This window comes from Thamnophis elegans, chromosome 1, assembly GCF_009769535.1.
Source record: "Thamnophis elegans isolate rThaEle1 chromosome 1, rThaEle1.pri, whole genome shotgun sequence".
Taxonomy (NCBI): domain Eukaryota; kingdom Metazoa; phylum Chordata; class Lepidosauria; order Squamata; family Colubridae; genus Thamnophis; species Thamnophis elegans.
This window is the reverse complement of record NC_045541.1, coordinates 106013927-106035017: the sequence shown is the minus strand read 5'-3', so window position 1 is coordinate 106035017 and position 21091 is coordinate 106013927.

Here is a 21091-nt window from a genome sequence, read left to right as displayed (position 1 = left end):
CAGATCCAACCTTCAGTGTTTGTGGCCGATCTCTCAAAAAGGGAAAAACACTTTCCCTTACCATAAAACAATGAACATATTCTCCCATTTATTATTAAATACAATTACAAAAAAACCTCCCATCTGGTTGCAAATTGAGAGTACTGAAATCTGAACACCTATAGTTTCTCAATCTAAATGCAATTAAAAATTGAAATAATGATACAGCGCTTTAAAATTACCTCCGGACTTTACATTATTGCCTACATTGATCCACTGATTATCCTGGTTGAGCTTACATTCCAGAGCTTGCTCTACTGCTAGACTTAGTAAGACATACAACGTGGACAACAAATGGAGAGAAGGTGGAAGAATGAGCAGCATGACCTGATTCATATGTCCCAAGAAAAGTAAAAAAACAACAACAAGGAAGTCTTTTCAGAAAAGCACTTTTGGGACAACCATGACCTGGATGATTGAAAATTTCCATAGAGATTGACCAGATTCACACATCACTCGTGATCTACTGAAGACATCACAATTGGCTGGAATTATAGGTAGCCTTTGATTTATGATGACAGGCGAAATCAGAATTTCCATTGTTAAACAAGACGGTTGAATCACATCTGATTTTACAAGCTTTTTTTGCCATAGTTGTTAAGCAAATCACTGCAGTTAACCGAATTCAGCTTCTCTCATTGACTTTGCTTGTTGAAATCTGGCTGGGAAGGTTATAAATGGTGATCACATGACCCCAGGATACTACAAACATTTTAAGTGCTGTTTGCCAAGCATCCAAACTTATTGATAGCTTAGTGTGCCCATCAATACCCAGTCAATAATGATTTGTTCAATAAGCAAACATTGCTGCTTAGTTCAACTGATGTTCCACATATGTAGGTGATATATAACATATATTGTGGCCCTAAAATAATCTGATATTTTCCAATGGAATAGAAGTAGCCCATGCTAAAATATGCTTGTTTAGTCAACTTTTGTTTGTGAAACTAGGGGAGGAAGTACCTTCCTGTCTTTCATCTCAGGGCAGCAAAAGGTCTGGGACTTCGTTTGGAATTCAAGCACAGAACCTCAGAATGTAGAATATTCCAGAATGGTCAGGGCAAGTACAATCATCTATAGGGCAACTGAAATGCTTATCTATCTATATCTATATCTATATCTATATCTATATCTATATCTATATCTATATCTATATCTATATCTATATCTATATCTATATCTATATCTATATCTATATCTATATCTATATCTATATCTATATCTATATCTATATCTATATCTATATCTATATCTATATCTAATCTATATCTATATCTATATCTATATCTATATCTATATCTATACCTATACCTATATCTATATCTAATCATCTATATCTATATACCTATCTCTATCTATCTATCTGTCTGTCTGTCTGTCTGTCTGTCTGTCTGTCCGTCCATCCATCCATCCATCCATCCATCTATCTATCTATCTATCTATCTATATCTATCTATCTATCATCTATTGCCAAATACGACTCACTTATTACTAAATCTCCAGAACCGTAAAGCCTACAAACTTGAAATTTGGCATGTATGTTCCTCTTGGCTTCTAGTTGATCGCTAAGAAAGGCTTTTTTCAAGTGACTATCGAATCATTAGTATTTCTTATACAGTAATTAGCACGTTCCGATGCTAAGGAGTTCTATTCCCCCACCCACCTGAAAAGAAATCTGTTCCAACTGCCAGTTGCCTCTCATTTCATTAGCTCAGTTGAAACAGGCAGACGTTCCACTCCTTCACTCACAAGCGGTCTGGGGTTGCTTACAGTACTAAATGTCGGTACCTCACCAAAATGTCTACGCCTTCCACCTATGGAACTACTTCTGGACTCAGTGGCGGCAGGAGCAATATTCCCTTATGTGTTTCAGTCACTGACCACCACTGAGCCAACAGATTGAACCCGAATGAACTGGATTTCTCCTGCATTGCCCGATCACATAGTTTCGTCGCGAAGCACGGGTATCCAGCTAGTACTTCATATTACAAAATGGCATGAAAAAGCAGCATTCATTTTTTTTTATTAAGACCTTCATTCATTTTCAAAGACTATTGGGCAGGTGAATAATTGGCTAATATGGGGAAAATTTCAAGGAGTATTCATTAATCCAGATTGTTCATAATTCCAGCTCTTACCTGAAGGATGCTCATAATTCTACAGAAGATGGAGAAACTGTCTGATATACTGGCATCACTTCTGACTTTACTAGAAACAGCTGGCTGATAAAATGAAATAAATAGCTATCTGGTAGGAAGGAGGAAAGGCCATGCTATCGTTCTACAATGTGTGTAAAACCTTAATATGGATCTTTCACAAACTCGTTTCAAAGAGCTCAGAGAAAAAAGGGGGGGTTCCAAAGAGGAAGAAGGGGAGAAAAACATTTAGAGGGCACAAATGAAAGAAAACTGAGAGGCATCTAGGAAAATGAATGTACTCACAAAAGGAATATTTTTGTGAGCTGAGCTTTTTAAAAGGGTAAGGACAGGAGATAGAAACAAGGAGCATTTTAAAATGATGAAAAAATGCTCTAACTCAAATATAGCAAGGATGATATCAGGAACACTGCAGCCCAGAATGTTCAAAGGCTTGCAAAAGATGACTAAAATTAAATGAAAAAGAAATATTAGGTTAAGATGCAAGGAGGGCAAAGAAGAAAAAGAAGACCGTTCCAGTGCTTGGAGGAAATAATAACATATGATTAAGAGAATGTGGAATCACTCAATTAGCATACTACTTAAGACGACTTCCACAAAAACAGAAATCTGTTCTATATACAGTATTACAAAAAGAAAAATAAGAATGTAAGGATAACTTTGAATTCAAGGTTAGGAAAGAAAATGGCTGGAAAATTCCCCAGTTTTTTTAGAATGAATATGTATCTTTCCAAATGTATGCATTTGAAAAATCAAGGGGAAGTCATGGATATTGAATATTATACAATATCTTGATTTCAGTAAAACACTTAATATAAGTCACATTTATTTATTTATTCATTCATTTATATTTCTAGAAAGTGACAGCTTTGGGATAGCAGATTGCAAACTGAAAATGAACTAGCTGCATGCTGGAAAATTGCTAAATTGCGGGGTGGGGGGGAGAGCCAATGCTATGTTAGCGACTTCTGTGAAATATTCTGCAATGTCTTCTGTGCCACAATTTAAGAAGGACATAATATTGCATATCAAATGGAGAATGGCTAGGATGATTTTAAAAAGTCATTCAAGGTTACACTTGTTTATTTTGGAGCAGAGACTATTGAAAAAAGTGTAATAGACGAAGTCAATGTTACTTTTATAAATTAGACTATAACTACTCATAGGAGGCAGGTTTCAAGTAAACACATTAGGAAATCTCCTAAATGCAGAAGTCTCAGGAAGTGGTGGGTTCTCCACTAGTGATTCATAATCAGAGGTTGAACATCCATCTGTGAGAGATGCATTGGGCTGGAGAAATTATCCCAACACCATTTTCACCTCTGCATTTACAGACAAATGTGCATAATATTTTAAAGTTTAGTTCCATATGAAGTGGTTATGGACCTGTGAGATCCCATACCAAATTATCTCTTCCATATTCCTTCAGTTATGACTCAGCCTTGAAAATATGCTTCTATCCTGATCTACATATATACTTCCTATTCAAGCTGTCTCTCACATTGTTCATGCTGAGCAATGACTAAAGTGAGATGAATTTATTAATTTGTAACTACAGATAGCTTCTTCTTTTTCTTGTTGAATAACAGTGCCAAGATATAAACTTAAATAAAATAATAATTCTATGTTCTCTTTCCAAAGCTAGAATGTTTATTGCATGAGTACTGGTTTGTTGCAGAAAATCAGGAGATTCGGACTGCGAGATCAAGAAAAACTTTATTTGGCTAAATAGTTCAGATACAGATAGCAATTTCTAACATCTGAACAGCGTTCTAATCCAAACACACATTCTTATAGTGTGTTCAAAGCATCAAAAACATGGAAATATTAAAGTATTTCAAATGGCTAGGAGAAGTCAGAGAAGCATGCAGGAAACACTAGTTTCATTCTGCCTTTTGTGGTTAAGCTCTATGTCTGATTCGCAAGCGAGACCTCCAACTGACTTGGCCTACTTTCAACAGGTGTCGTAGTTTGACATTTGAAACTTCCTGTGTTCAAACTTCCTGTTTTTCTTCAAGACTAGAAAATGTATAACGAGCTAGAAGGGATAGATGGGGACCCCAATAAATCCTCTAGTCTGACCCAGTTTCATGTTCAATCTTATGTCCAAATCTCGCTTTATGTCCTGCCTTATTACAGTCTACAGTAGATATTGGAACCCTTCTTCTGCTAACAGAATGATGATGGTAGGGAAGATAGGAAAGAAATGTTTTAACCAATTAATGCTTATTAAGTAAATTGCTGGCAAGGAATAACCATAACAGATGCTAGAGGCATGCTGTTGTTTTTAAGGAATTTGTACTGTTTAAAGGCTGCTGCAGTCTGGAAATAAACATATGTCATGAAGACATAAGACTTCAGTGCTGTCTCACAAGCTCACAAATCGTATGAAAGACACCTACAAAATTTCTATAGTAAATGCTCAGTGAGAAGAGGAAAGCTAAGGCAATGTGACTTAAATGAAATACAAAGTGATAAACATTTTCGTAAAAAGTATAGCCATATTTAGTGAATAATGATATTAATAACATTGGCGCCTCTGCTGTGAAACGATTTGTGCACCCCTATTCCCATTCATCAAAACAATTGCAATTGTATTAATACAGAGTTTTCTCTGGAGAAGCTCAGTAATATTAATTCTGTCAGATCGATTAAAATTCTAATGCTAATAAGAAAGATTGGGAAAAAGCTATCTTCTCCAGTGTGATAACTGTGCAGATGTTACCAAGTGTATACTTTCCAGTATTCCAGGCAACAAGTTCAAACCTTCTGGATCTTGCTGGATTAAGAGGACTGGTCTTACATTGTCAAAGCTTTAAACTTTGACCAATTCTAGAAAGAAACACAGAATTATAAAATCTACCACTTCATTGGTGCAATAATTTGCATTATACTGTAGCTTCTCTGTACAAAACACAGGATGGCTTTGCTTCAGAGCAGTATTATGTGGCTGAGCTTGATCAACTATGACAATGGAGCTCAATGGATTTAGAAAGAAATCAGTGCAGCCATTCCTCCAAAGATCTCACATACCCTGTTTCCCTGAAAATAAGACCTCCTTGGATAATAAGCCCGATTGGGCTTTTGAGCACATGAGTTAAAATAAGTCCTCCCCCCCCCCCAAATAAGTCCTCTCCTAAAATATTTAAACACATGCGCAGCCGGTCCCTGCCATTTTCTTGGGACAAAGGGGAACATGCCCCATGCGCCCCACATGCACCTGCAATCCACACGGAACAGCCTCACGGAGGCCACTACCGCAAGCCCTAGCTACCAATCCCCTTCTCTTAGTGGTGGCTGCAAAAAGAGCAGCAGGCCCAATGACTTTAGGGCTGGCAAGAGTGCGCCAGAAACAGATACAGAACCTCTGGCCCTCTCTGGATCAGCTGATTCACAGGCCACGAGTCGAGATTAAGGGGCCTCCTGCACCACAAAAATAATAAGACCTCCCTGAAAATAAGGCCAAGCGCTTATTTGGGGGGGGGGTTGTCAAAAGAAAATAAGATGCTGTCTTATTTTCAGGAAAACACTATATATACCCTCGCCATCTTGCCCTCACTACAGCCCTTAAAAGAAATTTGATCTCAGAGCTTGTGACTGGCAAAAGGTTATTTGGTGGCTGTGTAGGTAAGTGAAGATTTGTGACTGGATCTTATCAACCTTCATTAAAACTCAGAAGACTTGATTAAAAAAAGAACAATGGGCAAGAGTCTAGCTCCATCTGTACTGGAACATAGCATCATCGACTAGATCAAAATTTTGGGTTTTGTTTGAAGTGTTTAATTTTTTAAAATTTAAATTAATAATGTTTCCCTTTCCAGTTCCTACATTTCTGACACAAGACGACACAAGATGATATCAGAAATTGATAGGAGCACAATCTCTTCTTATTGCTAATTTTGTAAGACACTTTAGAGTAGGGCCAAAGAAAAGAGTAGTTATATTGATAGGTGATGGGACCCTCTCAATCAATCCAACCCTGACCTTAGATCTCACCTGCCTTGGTTTAAATTTGGTTATGCAGCAATTTCTATTGCCACTATCCACCTTTTTTGGAGGAAGGAAATTCCTCTCTTTGGCTTCTAATCCTTAATACTTGACTTCTGAGAGAGGTGGGCTTCTCACAGCCTGACATGCCAAAATACTCTCTGTGTGTGCGTGCGCACTTGTGTGTGTGTGTGTGTGTGTGTGTGTGTGTGTGTGTGAGAGAGAGAGAGAGAGAGAGAGAGAGAGAGAGAGAGAGAGAGAGAGAATGATGATGGTGATGATTTGCCAATATAGTGAAGTGATGATCATAATGGAAAACAAAAACTAGCATTATTACTACTACTAGCCTTAGTAGTTTCAAAATGTTGACCAGACAATAGTTTTCCATGCAATTTCAGTGGAATTTATTTCTATTCAGATTTCTATAATTACGATTGTAAACCTACCAGCAATCCTGTAGCATCTTTCCTAATATGTTTTATTAAAAGGCATAAGCTTTTATGAATTTGGGAAAAGTTATGCCTTTTAATAAAGTGCATTATTCAGGAAAGATGCTACCAGAGTCCTGATTTTTTTGCTACTGTTGACTAACAGCACTCCTCCTGTACTGATTACAACTCTAATATCCTAATTACTCCATAAACACATTGGATATCCCAGTCACTAGCTTCATCACCTTCTTATCTCCTGCTACAGCAAGAAGCCAACAACACTTTAAACAGCATGAAGCAGAAGGCAGACACCACTGAAAGAATTTGTTGTCTAAGGAGATTTTCAGTCATCCAGGTCATGGTTGTCCCAAAAGTGCTTTTTCAAAAGACAACTGGACTTTCTTTGTTTCAGGAACTGAAGACGTTTCTTGGGTGAGAAGTGAAACGTCTTCAAGCAAAACAAAGAAAGTTCAGCTGCCTTTTGAAAAAGCTCCTGAAAGAGTTGTTTTCTACCTACAAACATGCAGCCAACCCCCCACTTTAAAAAAAAAATATTGGGACTGTAATGTGGATATTTACCTTTCTCCAATTCCATATAGGTGATCTCTGAAATTTAACAAAACCTGGATGGCCTTGATTTAGCTTGAAAATACTAAATATAGAAAGATCTGGTAGTACTTGGATGGGAGACTATAAAATAAAATCCCAAGGCTGTATGCTAGGCTGGGAACTTGAAAACAATCCAGAAAAATACATTAGGAAAACTCTTCTTACTTTTACAATTTGCATGAATACATTCCTGCAATCATTAGGAATCTTGATTGAGAAAGGAGGATTTTCTCTTCCTATTTTTCTGTACTTTAAACAGACTCTGAAAGTTGATGGTAAAGCATTTAGTAGATCATCTTTCAGCAACAGTTTCCTCCAAGGAAAAGGGGTGTTGACTCCTTTATCTCCCCTGGCTCAGCTGCTATCATATCAGAATGTTGTGCTTTAAGTTAGAGCTACATGTTGACTTCAACAGAGGGTACATGATCCCACCCTTCCCAGCTGCCTTCAATAGCATTGACAAAGTCGCTTAGAAATGAGATGGGTAGCATATAAATTTAATAAGTAAATAAATAAATAGCAAAACACATCTGCTGCATACACATTGTAAACCGCATCACACTGCTTGCCTAAATGCAAAATTTCTCCTAATAGAGGTGAAAGAAGAAGTGGGTATAATCATCTTTTAAGAATAAGAGAAGGTCTCATAACCCAGATCACCGTAGAACTGAAGCTATGTCAGTAGGCTATGACATAATTTACTTTAACCACAGCTTGTTGAAGAAGACATAGTGGCTTTCTTTATATATAATACCAAACTATTAATTATAGAGTACAATTTACAAGGGATAGCCTTATGGGCTGGTTAGGTTAAGATCAAACAAGTCAATTTATGGATTTAGCACAATTAGAAAATCAGTTTCTCAGAGGTGGGTTGCTCCCGGTTCAGCCTGGATTGGGTGAACCAGTAGTAACGGTGGTGAGAGGTTCTGCTCACTCACCTGGACGCTTCTGCCCATGCGCAGAAACATCACGTGTGCGAGCGCGCCCGAACCGGTAGTAAAAATATTGGCAACCCACCACTGCAGTTTCTGCTCATTTTGATGGGAAGTAGCAATTTAGGATTTAAATCAGAAATGGACATTTCCAATTTTTCATGGCTGTTTAACTGAAGTCCTAAGGATTGTTCATCAGATCTTTGAACAAAAGTAGTTTCATTTAATTCAATTCTTCTAGTAAAGGGATGTCAAACTGGCAGCCCATGAGCCACATGTGTCACACACAGGCTACGCCCACCCCAGCTCTGCGAAGGGGAAAAACATTGCAAAACATCATGTGACTGCAACGTGACGTGGCGAGTTTGACACCTATGTTCTAGTAGATATTTGAATATTTAATATAGGAAAAAGCAACTTTCCTTTTAATTGTAATATGTATGATTGGGCTGGAAGAGCCATTATGCTGTAACAATGAAGACATCAGGCTGAGAGACCACGAGTTCCACTTCCACCTTAAGGCATAGTTAGCTGGGTGATGTGGGCCACTCTTTCTCTTTCAACCCTGGGAAGAAGATAATGGCAAACCACTTTTGAAGAAACTTTGCCAAGAAAACTGCAGAGACTTATCCAGGCAGGCATCTGTAGAAAACAATGACTGAAAAAGGAGGTCTTGGGGATACCTTAAGAAAATAAAAGTACTCTTTTGATATACTTACAGGCTCTGCCATCATGGAATGTATATCGAACAATTCACAAAATAACATTCTGGTTAGCCTTGCTTCAAATTCACTTCATGGAGAGGATTTTGTTTTGTTTATTACATTAAGGACATTCCAGTTCACTGACCCACTAAAGACTTTAAAAATTATAGTAATATCAAGGCAGAGAAACCCTGTAAATACAAGCTAAGAATAGCTCAGTAGAAAGATGGATGACATATTTCCATTACCGAAAAGGAAAATGGATAAGGAAAAAATAGATACAGAGGTTTTGAAAGAAAATTTTGTGCAAGAGAGATATTCTTTATGTTTTTACCAGAATCATAGCTGATAACAAGAGAATATATCTTGTCATAACTTTAGCAGCAAGACAGTTTACTGAGTTTAAGTAAACTAAGTTAAAAGCCTTTTTTTTTCAATTTACCGCTTGACAGGATTATTCTTCAAGAGTGTCCATATTACAGAGTACTCTTTTCTTTTAATATAATCAGTTTTTAAAACAAGATCCTTCGGGTTTTTTAACTGATAATGAAGAATCGATAAGGAAGTAAGGATGAAGAAACTTCCAGCAACAATGGATACTAAATAAATGCTTGATTGGTTGGTTGATTGGTTTGATTATGTGCCATTATGTTGGTCTTGACTCTGAGCTCTAAGATAAGCAAAATTCATTTGTATACATTGAATTATATACATTTGTGCATAATTAAATATATTAGTTAGGTTAATTAAGCAAATAATTCAACACTAATTTTTAACAAAACAAAATAAAAAAGCACCAAGATGCAATTCTTAAATATATTTAGTGGAGTCAACAGTTGTCCTTACAAAACAAATAAGTCATTAATCACGACTAATAAACCAAAGTGGCTGTGTTCACAGAATATATTAAGATCAACCAAGCTATAGCTTAATATGTTGACTTCATTTATACACCATGCTAAGGTAAGTCATTCATTTGATTTAGATTATATTGGTATATAAACAAATGGCTTATGATTTAGTGTATTCTATAAAAGTTATTTCAATTGTAACTTTTGCTTCATTGATTGAGTTCACACACAACACTAACTATTATATTACAGGTAGTCTTCAACTTACAACAGTTCATTTTTTTAGTGATCGTTCAAAGTTACAACGGCACTGAAAAATGTGACTTATGACAATTTTTCAGTTACCATCTTTCCTGCATCTTCATGATCATGTGATCAAAATTCAGATTCAGTAACTAGTTCATATTTATGACCATCGCTGTGTCCCAGGCTCATGAGATCCCCTTTTATGTCCTTTTGACAAGTAAACTTAGTGGGGAAGCCACCTGTAGTCACCATGGGTGAATTGGGCAATGATATTAATTGGATGGATGGATGGACGGACGGACAGACAGACAGATAGAATGAATCAAGATTTGTTCAATAAACTCCAGGGGCTGGGTTAATATAATATATACTGTTATTCATGATGTGAGAACTGGGTTAATATGATCTGGTTTACACATTGTCATGAGCCACCATTTGTTAAACATAAATTGTTTTTAATATAGTTATCTAGTATCACACATTATGCTAAGCCATTGTTTGCAAACCATTCTGCCTCCACTTCCACAACACTAGGGCTACCTTATCTGGACTGCACAAATTCAGGCAACTACTAGATGGCAGCAGAGAGGTCAAAATATCTATATTTGCCTCCATCTAGTGGTCATCTCAGGTTTTGCAGGCCAGTTGTGGAAGCCCTATACAACCCACATAAGCCAAAACTAAGTGAACCATATTCATGTATTGCTTGGCACAACATATAAACCAGCTAGTGACTGAAAGATATAAGTGGGATGTTTCCAATAACTTTTTAATTTTCAAGAAAAAATATAGCATAAAAAGAGTTGATTTTAGATTAATATATCCAAAAGCTCCATGTTTCCAACCAGGGGTATCTTGTAGAGGTGTAAAAAAATGGCAGAATGTGTAAGCTTGACTATATGATTGAACTCCTGCCCCTTTTTAATGTGCAACACACCTCACACAGGTATTAAAAAGGGAGAATTATGTGCCTTATTGATTTCTGTGATCTTCCCAACAGATGCCCTTTTGCCCAGCTCAAAAAATGATGCAATGATTCATATATGAGAGCAGAAATGAATGTTACAAGATTCAAAGTAGCACTTATATCCATGCACCCAAGATCTTCCATGTTTGATAATAGAAGAGGGCATCTGCTTAGCTAACCCCGTGATAAATATCCACTTTCCACTGCATGGTACAAAGCTTGTGGTTCAGAAAAACATATTGTGTTAGTTTGGTGAGTACTTAGATGGAAAACTACACAAGAGAAGCCTTGAATTCTACTTAATCAATATATTTAAATAATATTTGGATCATCTTTCCATACTGCATATGTGCAAGAGTTGCACATATAGGTCTAATTTTTGAAACATAGTACAGCAAATTCCTGTGTTATACAGGATAAATCTCACCAGCTTCTCAACTAGGCAGCTCTGTGCTATTAGCAATTCAGTATGGAAATTAGCTGTTATAATCTTTATCCTGACTGTGGAAACCTAGACTGATTCTAAATATTTAAGATGTTTACTTACTGTGTTACATAAACTATATCATAGAGGTTTACAAATTGTTAAGCAGTGATAAACAACACTTAATAAGGATGAAATCTGTCTGCTCACAAAATGGGAAAAAGTAACAACATGACGATAAAATAGGGGGTAGAATAGTCACCCTGATTTTAACAACCAGCTGGAATAGAGTGCACTGTTTGTGCTTCCTTGTAGACAGTCAACAGGGGAGATGGCTGTATACGCATTTCCTTAGAACTGAGTTACATTATGTAATAGTAGAACTGCAAAGAAAAAAAATTGCAGTGGCTAGGGAAAAAAATTGGAAATACAATATAATGGGATATATGCCATCTTTTTCCAAGAGTGCCAGACAAAGGAACACTGGATTTGGTCAACAAGCCAGACTAAAAAGTAGTTGGCAAGTTGGGGGGCTCAGGATTTTGCCAATTCAACCACTGTGGTTAGTTTGTAGTCCAATGTATTATGTGAATTCAGGCAGTTGGAATAACTGAGTGCACGGTGTTCTTTTCATCATGCTTTATTACACATGCATATATATGGTTTGCATCACTGCAATTTGTTGAAGAAGCTATAGTTCAAAACAGCCCCATTTCCTATGCAACGAGGTGCTGTTAAAAGCACAAGATTGGATGTGCCTTTTCTTGACCAAATCATTCTCCTTCCTACAAAGGATGTTTGGTCCTGGGAAACACCAAGGCAGGCATTGGAGGAGACTACAGAAGAGGGGCAAAATGGCAGGAGATTGCTTTGGTCTGGCAGTGTGTCTATCATGCTCACCAGAGGTGGTATTCAGCAGGTTCTGACCAGTTCTGGAGAACTGGTAGTGAAAATTTTGAGTAGTTCAGAGAATTGGTAAATGCCACCTCTGACTGGCCCCACCCCATCTATTCTTTGCTTCCCAAATTCCAGCTGATTGGGAGGAAATGGGGATTTTGCAGTAATCTTCCCCTGCCTTGCCCACCAAGCCATACCCACAGTAAAAAAAATTGAATCCCACCACTGATGTTCACCTATCATTATCTAATGCAAAATTATGATTTTATGCAATTCACTAAACCCAATAACTAAATTAACTATACAGGCTGTGTCAACAGAGTACACTTCGTTTTTATTTGCCAACATTAGTCCCATTAGAGTACTGTACTACCAAGACTGGGCTAGCACATTATAAGCATATTGTGTTTAAATTATGTACTAGATTAAAATGTGACTTAGTGTATGTGGTACCAAGGCAGGCAAAATGGGGTTAGTTTGTCATTTAACATGTATGAATTCAAGCAATCTGGTTAATGAGATAAACCATGATTCTGATTTTGTGTGTTGCTTGTGTATAGCTGAAGAGTTAATATATGGTATTCCACAAGAGATAAGGAAGGGTAAATTCAATTCCAGGTATATAAACATGCATCACTCATTATATATAATTTATAATTTTATTCAGATACTTAGTATTTTAAAAATCCCATTTATCTTCTTTTTCTTTTACTCCCGTGGGAAGTATACCCCAAAAGGACAGTGCCAGAAATCTCACAGCACCAGAAACCTTAGAAAACACTCTTCTCCCTTTAAGAAAACTCCAGGCAAAAGCATCAGCTGAAAGGAAACGTAAGTAGAACCATTAAGATAAGAATTTTCTTCCAACACTCCCATCCTCATGAAAATACTGAATCCCAGCAGCTTTTCTGAATTCAGGCCAGTTTATTGCCTTGGTTCCTTAGAATTAGTTTTAAAACAGCATTATCTACTAATTTATGTATTTATTTTCTGAAATAAGGCTTCTTAGTTCTCTGTGAACCATAACCTAGAGTAACTGCTTACCCCAAATATTTAGAAAAAGTTAACAAAATTTCAGCCAGGTTCTACAGCTCTTTCTTAATGTTATTTTGATGTGCAACATTTGATTATTAAAGGGTTGCAGCCCTTTCTTCTCACAATGCACTGAAACAGGATAAGGAGTTTGTCTTGCTATCTCAGCTCCTTACAATGGTTTGCTTCATGTAATAGACATAATGAGGTCATTTTTTTAAAAAAAAGTAAATGCCTTTGAACAATAGGCTTAAGTATTTTATTTTGTGTGTATGTGCTGTGTGTGTGCGTGTGACTTAATATGTTCTGAGAATCCGTGTCTTACATTTTATGATCTAATGTGTTTGGTGGACCCAAAAATAAGTAATTAAATTATGTGTGCTGAATTGTACAAATCCAGCACTATTTGTTAAAGAGATCATTCAATCACCATTTACTTCCTGTGTTATGAATATTAAATTGCCTTTAAAGATACAAAAGTTTTATCAAGCCATTTATCTTCATCTCTTTCCTACTTAGCTCTTCTGGCAGTCTTATAATCACCATTGTTAAAAGTTGTGAACTTTTTCTGGTAGAGAAACTACCTTGACATACAAACTTTATTCAAATACTGCATAAAACCATGCCTTAATTATTGATTAAACCACAATTAGCTGGATCTGCGCCATATGCCAAACCTAGAATTAGGGCTAACGAACCAAGCACATCACAAAATGGCTTCCTATGGTACATGATCTTGGTGACATTTATCTAAATGTAGCAGCTCTTCATTTCAGGATGATTTTTGTCCACTGCAAATATGCCCAGGATTATTTCCTCTGTTTGATAATTTTGACTCACACATCAGATCTTTGGAATTCAAGATGGAAAAGAAGTTAAACCTGATGAGAATAAAAGGCTCTTTAAAATAAAATAACTATCTTGCTTATTTCTTAAAGGTTTAAGAAAAGGTGCTTTCTTAATTTGCATACTTTAAGACTTTCAGCTGAAAAATGATAGTAGTTTCTACATAACCCTTTTATGGATCTGTGTTTCCTAGTCTGGCAATTTCTGACATGTTGGAAGACAGCTGAACCACTCAAAACCTCATTTCTGTTTTTCTCTCCCATCTGTTTTCACTCTCACTTAAATATGAACAAGGCTTAACATCACTGAAAGAAAGTATCCTTTTCAGCCAAATTTCAACAAATATCTTCAGCCTCTCCATGGACATTTTTTTGTTAATATTAGGGGGTGGGAAGACAAAGGTTATCTCTGTTGAGGGAAAGCTATGCATTACTAAGAAAAATCATACCTTTTTTTGCATTCAGCATCCAGCTTAACTTATCTGGGCTTGCAGAGGAGAAAGAAAAGGCAAAAAAAAAAAAAAACCCACCCCACAACCCTGTCTTTTTCAATATGTACAAATGATGGTAATAAGCCAGAAAAATATTAAACATCTCCTTATGCCTCTTGATTCATTTTAGCATTCATCATCTCTAAAACGTTTGTCTAGATTATCTGTGTGGATATCTTCTGCATTTTAGCTTTCGAAAGATAGACCTATGAAAGAAATAGATACAAAAGGAAGGTAGGTGATCTGTTCCATTTTTCTTTTTTAAAAAAGTTGGGCAAGCAGCATATGAACATATATTCAATAAGAAGTCTAAAAATTCCTGGATAAGTTATTTCTCAGCAAGAGATCCAACTTAGTTGTCAGAGAGTGATGGAACTGGATCATAGGTGATACCCACAGGCACCAGATAACCATATTAAGGTTCCTTGAGTTGATTCCTGGTGATTTCACCAGTGCATACCTGTAGCTTTTTTTGGGGGGGGGGCAGCAGTATACAAGTGATTTGCCACTGCTTTTTCTTCTGGAAATATTTCCCCCCGATATCCTTATCTAGCTTAGAGTTCTGGGCTCTCCTAATGGTTTTCCACACTACTACTAACCAGGAAAGATTAGTCATGATTAGCTTTTGGAGGATCAGTCAAAGTTACCATACCATACCTGATTTCCAAAAGTATGGAGAATTAGTAGATGGCACCAAGAGTTGGTATTTCTATATCTAGATATGTCGTATTTTTCAGAGTATAAGACGCACCTTTTTCCCTCAAAAAAGAGGCTGAAAACCTAGGTGCGGTTTATACACTGAATACAGCATTTTTTGCCTCCTGAAACCCTGCCCCCATCACCAAAATTTGCCATACATAGCCTTTAGAAGGCTTTCAGAGTGCTCCTGGCAGCTGGTGAGGGCAGAAATGAGCAAAAAACAGGCCATTTTTTGCTCAATTTTGCCATTCCCCCAGCCCCCAGGAGCACTCTATAAGCCTCCAAAAGGCTATGCATGCCTTTTGAGAAAAATAGGCCTGTTTTTGTGAAAAATGGGCCATTTTCTCCTCATTTTTGCCCCCCAAGGAGCACTCTACAAGCTCCTAAAGGCTATGCATGCTATTTTTTTAAAAAAATGGGCCCATTTTTGAGAAAAACGGGCCGTTTTGTGGAGGTCTGCAGAGTGCAAAAACTTTTTTTTTAATTTGCCTCTTCAAAATCTTGGTGAATCTTATACTCCGGTGCATCTTATACTCTGAAAAATATGGTATCATTTATATATATTCTATATTATGTAAGTAAAGGTAGGAATAGCAATAGCATTTAGACTTATATACTGCTTCAACGTGCTTTACAACAATATTTAAGTGGTTTACAGAGTCACCATATTGCCCCCAACAATATGGGTCCTCATTTTACCAACTTCTGAAGAATGCGCCACCATGGCTCCCATTTTTCAAACCCTGGCCCGGAGTTTGCAATACTTGGGGAGGAGGGACCCCAGCACAGGAGGTTGGTGGTGGGAAGACCATCTGTCAAAACCTGAAGCTGCAAGCGGCATCCCAAACCTGAAACTGCAAGAGTAAAGTGGCAACCAATGAAGAATAGCTGATCTAGGCTGAAGGCAAGACAGCTGACGATCAGCTGATCATGGTTGCTTGCAAGCTGGCCAAGTGCCAATTGATTAACTCTGCCGTCTGCTGGGTGGTCAGCTGCTCCAGAGGTGGAAGGGCACGGCTCCAGCCTTCAAAAGGTGCTGGGAGGCAAAGGCACACAGAACAAACTTTAGTCCTTATTTTTAGTCCTTATTTTTTTCAGAACTCACCATGTGCCTAGAATACGGCTTAATAAACCACTTGGAATTCAAAGGGAGTGATGTCCTAATTGTGGGTTCGGTCCGGAGCTCGGACCTTTGAGACCCATAAGGTAAATGTAAAGGATTTTCTGTCCAGGTCGTGTCCAATTCTAGGGGGCAGTGATGATCTCCATTTCTTGGTCTTCAGCATTGTCTGAAGACATTTTCTGTGGCCAGCATTGCGATACGCCAAACATGCACAGAACACTGTTACCGTTCCACAAAAGTGGTACCTATTAATCTACTCACATTTGCATGCTTTCAAACTGTTAAGTGAGCAGGAGCTGGAGCAGATTGTCCAGGTAGAGTAGGAGTTGCCATCAGCTATAAAATATAGAGTTATCCAATTATCACTGTGATGATCTACTAATGAAGACCAGCTTCATATTGCCATAGCAATGGTTAAATGATAATTTAAAATACTATTACCATTTTCAGCCTTGAAAATGGTAATTTGTAAGCGAATAAGAAACAACATCTTGATCAGGCCTATTGTGCTCTCAAAATTAAAAACCAGCTGTCCGAGAAAAGATCAAGCAGAAATTGCAAATACAAGGGTTTCCAAATTTGGGGTTCTTAGCAACTTCTTCCCATGGTTGCTGACATCAACATGGCTTGTTGCCATTGTAACATTCTAATATTGACAGTTATTTAGTCTTCTCTTCCTAATGATTCTCAATATTGCCTCCTTTTTTTTACAGCTACCCATTGGATCGATTCATTTATCGTATCTTCTACCATGAACCCAGAACTATTCAGGTTTGATAAATTTAAGATTTCCAGATATTGAGGTTGTCCTTTAGATATCACTCTGAGGACTCTCAGTCATGATCAGTATAACAAATGAACTTCTTATCTATTCTTTTTATTTATTTTTATATTATATAGTATACAATACACAATCTAATTATGAATCTAAATTCATAATCTAATATAATATAAATCTGACCTGTGGTGACGCAGTAGTTAGAGTGTAGCACTGCAGGCTTCTTCTGCTGACTGCCAGCTGACTGCAATTTGGCAGATCAAATCTCACCAGGCTCAAGGTTGACTCAGTCTTCCATCCTTCCAAAGTCGGTAAAATGAGGACCCAGATTGTTGGGGGCAATATGCTGACTCTATAAACCACTTAGAGAGGGCAGTTAAGCATTCTGAAACGTATATAAGTCTAAGAGCTATTGTTACTGCTAATTATAATACTTAAATATATAATTATAAAATAATATATTATAATTCCAATGTAAGTATTGTAATTATATATTATTAGTACTATTTCCTGAAGAGCAGAGGTGGCGCAGTGGTTAAATGCAGCACTGCAGGCTACTTCAGCTGACTGCAGTTCTGCAGTTCGGCTGTTCAAATCTCACTGGCTCAGGGTTGACTCAGCCTTCCATCCTTCCGAGGTGGGTAAAATGAGGAGCCGGATTGTTGTTGGGGGCAATATGCTGACTCTGTAAACCGCTTAGAGAGGGCTGAAAGCCCTATGAAGTGGTATATAAGACTAACTGCTATTGCTATTCTCTTTTCCTGAATTCCCTTGTAGTATCTTTGTGAGAATTCATTTACAGGACTTTGGTACAGAGACTGATCTTAATATACATTACAACTTTTTTAGAAGATAAAAGATTACATTTGAGGTCAAGGATATGGACTCCTTTGAGGCATTCAAGATATGCTTTAATTTATTTTTAAATATTTACTATTCCCATTTTTCCCTAGGAGAGATTAAAAATCAAAACTCCTTAAATTCTAGACAGGAAGTTAGTGAATGTTGGTGTAATGGACTAATTAAAAAATTAATATAATTTTAAAAGTATATTGGTAGTGAAACCACAATATCAGGAGAATAATTTCAAATGATATTTGTATTTTTTGCCTAATTACTAACAAAAACTGCACAAGAGTTGGGCCAGTGGGTTAGCTGATAATGTAGCATTTTTGACCTAAGACAGGCCAAATGTCCTCCCTAACTTTGCAGGGAATATTCCATTAAATTCCTTTACCAAAGCCAAATAATATTTTTTAACCTATTTTTCATATTGGCTACAGTTTTAAATTACATGAAGTTTGGGTTCTTTTAATAAAAACACTTTTAATAAAGCAAATCACACCCTTCCTAACCAGCGGCTGTCCTCTTCATAAGAAAGACTTATATTGTCTAGAACACTGTTGCAGGCCAATGTGCCAAAACTATACATTAGTTTTGGGCTTTTTCTGTCTTTCCCTTGCTATACTCAAAAAAAAATTTCCAGAATTTGACTCAGAATGCTTACCAATAAGTCCTCTGATCTATATCAGCATACTCTCCACGTGAGGGCTCTGAATCCCTGAATTATTTAGAACAAAGACTGAAAGATAGATGCCAATGGGCATAAGGCCATGTACACTGTATGTGGATTCTCTTTTTCTGACAGTTATGCTGAGTATGCACAAACATTGCAAGGAAACTAATATCACTTAAGTGGAATTGGGTGGAGGTGGGGGAGGCTGTACCAGAACTTTCATTATAACACACCCCAGTTTAGATCATTCCTGAACAGTGATCTAGTCATCTTGTGATCTTCTATTGCGGACTTTCCCAAATGGTCTAAAGTTTTCTGCTACTTTTTATGTTTGATATTTCTGCCAAATTAGATCTCAGCTGCTTGGTAACATAGATTTGTCATTTAGATACTATCCTTTATTGGCTCCTACTACTGGCATCTTATTACTGAAACATCACTAGAATTATCTGTGCATAATATAGCCTAACTCAGTAACAATACAATGTAAACTGTATTTAAACAATTACACTAAGAAATGGCTCCTTTTAACCACTCAAGTGAATTCTTTGGAATACAGAAAATGAAGGCAACTGGATACAATTGCCAGCTATTACTGAATACCTTGGTTGTAGATTATCATTTTGAGTATTATTTCACATTTAAGAATCAGTCATTTCTGGCAATATTGTGAAATGGAGCTTGCTGGGACTTTCATGTCTGTACAAATCAGTTAAATTTCCTGGTTTGGATTAAGTCTCAGCTGTAATTGAAAATCCACATATGTATTATTGACATTTAAATCAACCACTGGAAATATATAATCCTCCAGATGAAGAACTGTCATTCATGATTTATTTCACCAGTGGCCATGTTCTCTGCATTCTGGATAAATATTTACGTGTTGTTGGAATTGTTTTATAGTCCTGTATCCATGCTATTTTCTATATGAAGACTAAACTAGGATAGATAGTATATTCCTAAGAAATGTAAACCAGCTTAGCTGATATTTTTTTATTAGGACAATGTAGCCCTTCTGTTGGGAAATGTTTTATTTTAATAACATGGAACAATTTATTGGAATAAGTTGCATTATCTCAAGAGCTGATATTATGTATCATTCTTGATCAAATTTCCAAACTGGTACTTTAAAGCATATATTCAGTAAATCTTTTTCCTGCACAGAATGCCTGTTGCTTTCTAACAGCTCCTGGACATTGTGCAGACTTTTCTAATCAGTTCACAATGGCGTTTATTAGGCAAGAATAATCTATATCAGTAGCAAAAAGTCAATGTCGGAATACAGAGCACACTGGAAAGCTCAGGATTATGATTATAACAAACTGAGATAATTATCAACTCTTTATAAATGCTTCATTTATATTTTCAGAGTAATCCTGCGAAGCCAAATTTCATGAAGCACTAGGGTGGAAGCATTTGAAACCTTTGTTGTGAATATAAATGGTCATTACCCAGCTGCAGTTAAATTACATTACTGTATATAAAATTGTGGCTAAAAGAGCCATCTTTGAATCTCCAAACCAATACAATAAATAAAGAATTTCTACTGGTTTCTTACACTACAAATTATGGGGAAAGTCTGCTAACTAGGTGAACTACTAAATAATATAAAATATCTTAAGATATAAGATTGTTTCATTTAAGCTTGGATTAGTAGCTTCCAGCTTTCTTAAGTGAACTTTTTTTCTAGATATTGAAGGTTTTTAATATTGATCATGAAAGTAGTACTTTCCTGGCTCATTCTCCTGTGTGTTAAAATCAATGTTTTTTTTAAAAATAATTCCCCCATTAGAATGAATGAATGAATGAATATCTATATCTATATAGATACATACACACACACACACATATATGTGTGTGTGTGTGTGTGTGTGTTTTTTTATTTGTGCTGATAAATAAATAAAGGGAGACTAGTATAGATCTATTTCAAGCTATTTAGCTCTCATCAGCTAGCCATACCCTTACTGGGATTTGAACCTGGGCTATATTACATCCTAGGCAAACTTCTTAGCCATTAGGCCACAGGCTCTTATCCATTATCAGTGAAGCCAGGGTGAAAGGTATCTATTAGATTTTTTACAACCCCTGGTAAGCCCCAATTATGGGAGGAAGCTAACTGCTTCCATCATCTGTCTATCGGCTCGTCACAAGTCACAAGAGTCCATCACGACAGAAACCCAATATTTTTACTGTTGGCCTAATGGCTAAGAAGTTTGCCTAGGATGTAATATAGCCCAGGTTCAAATCCCAGTAAGGGTATGGCTAGCTGATGAGAGCTAAATAGCTTGAAATAGATCTATACTAGTCTCCCTTTATTTATTTATCAGCACAAAAAACAAAAAAAAGAAACACAAATATAAC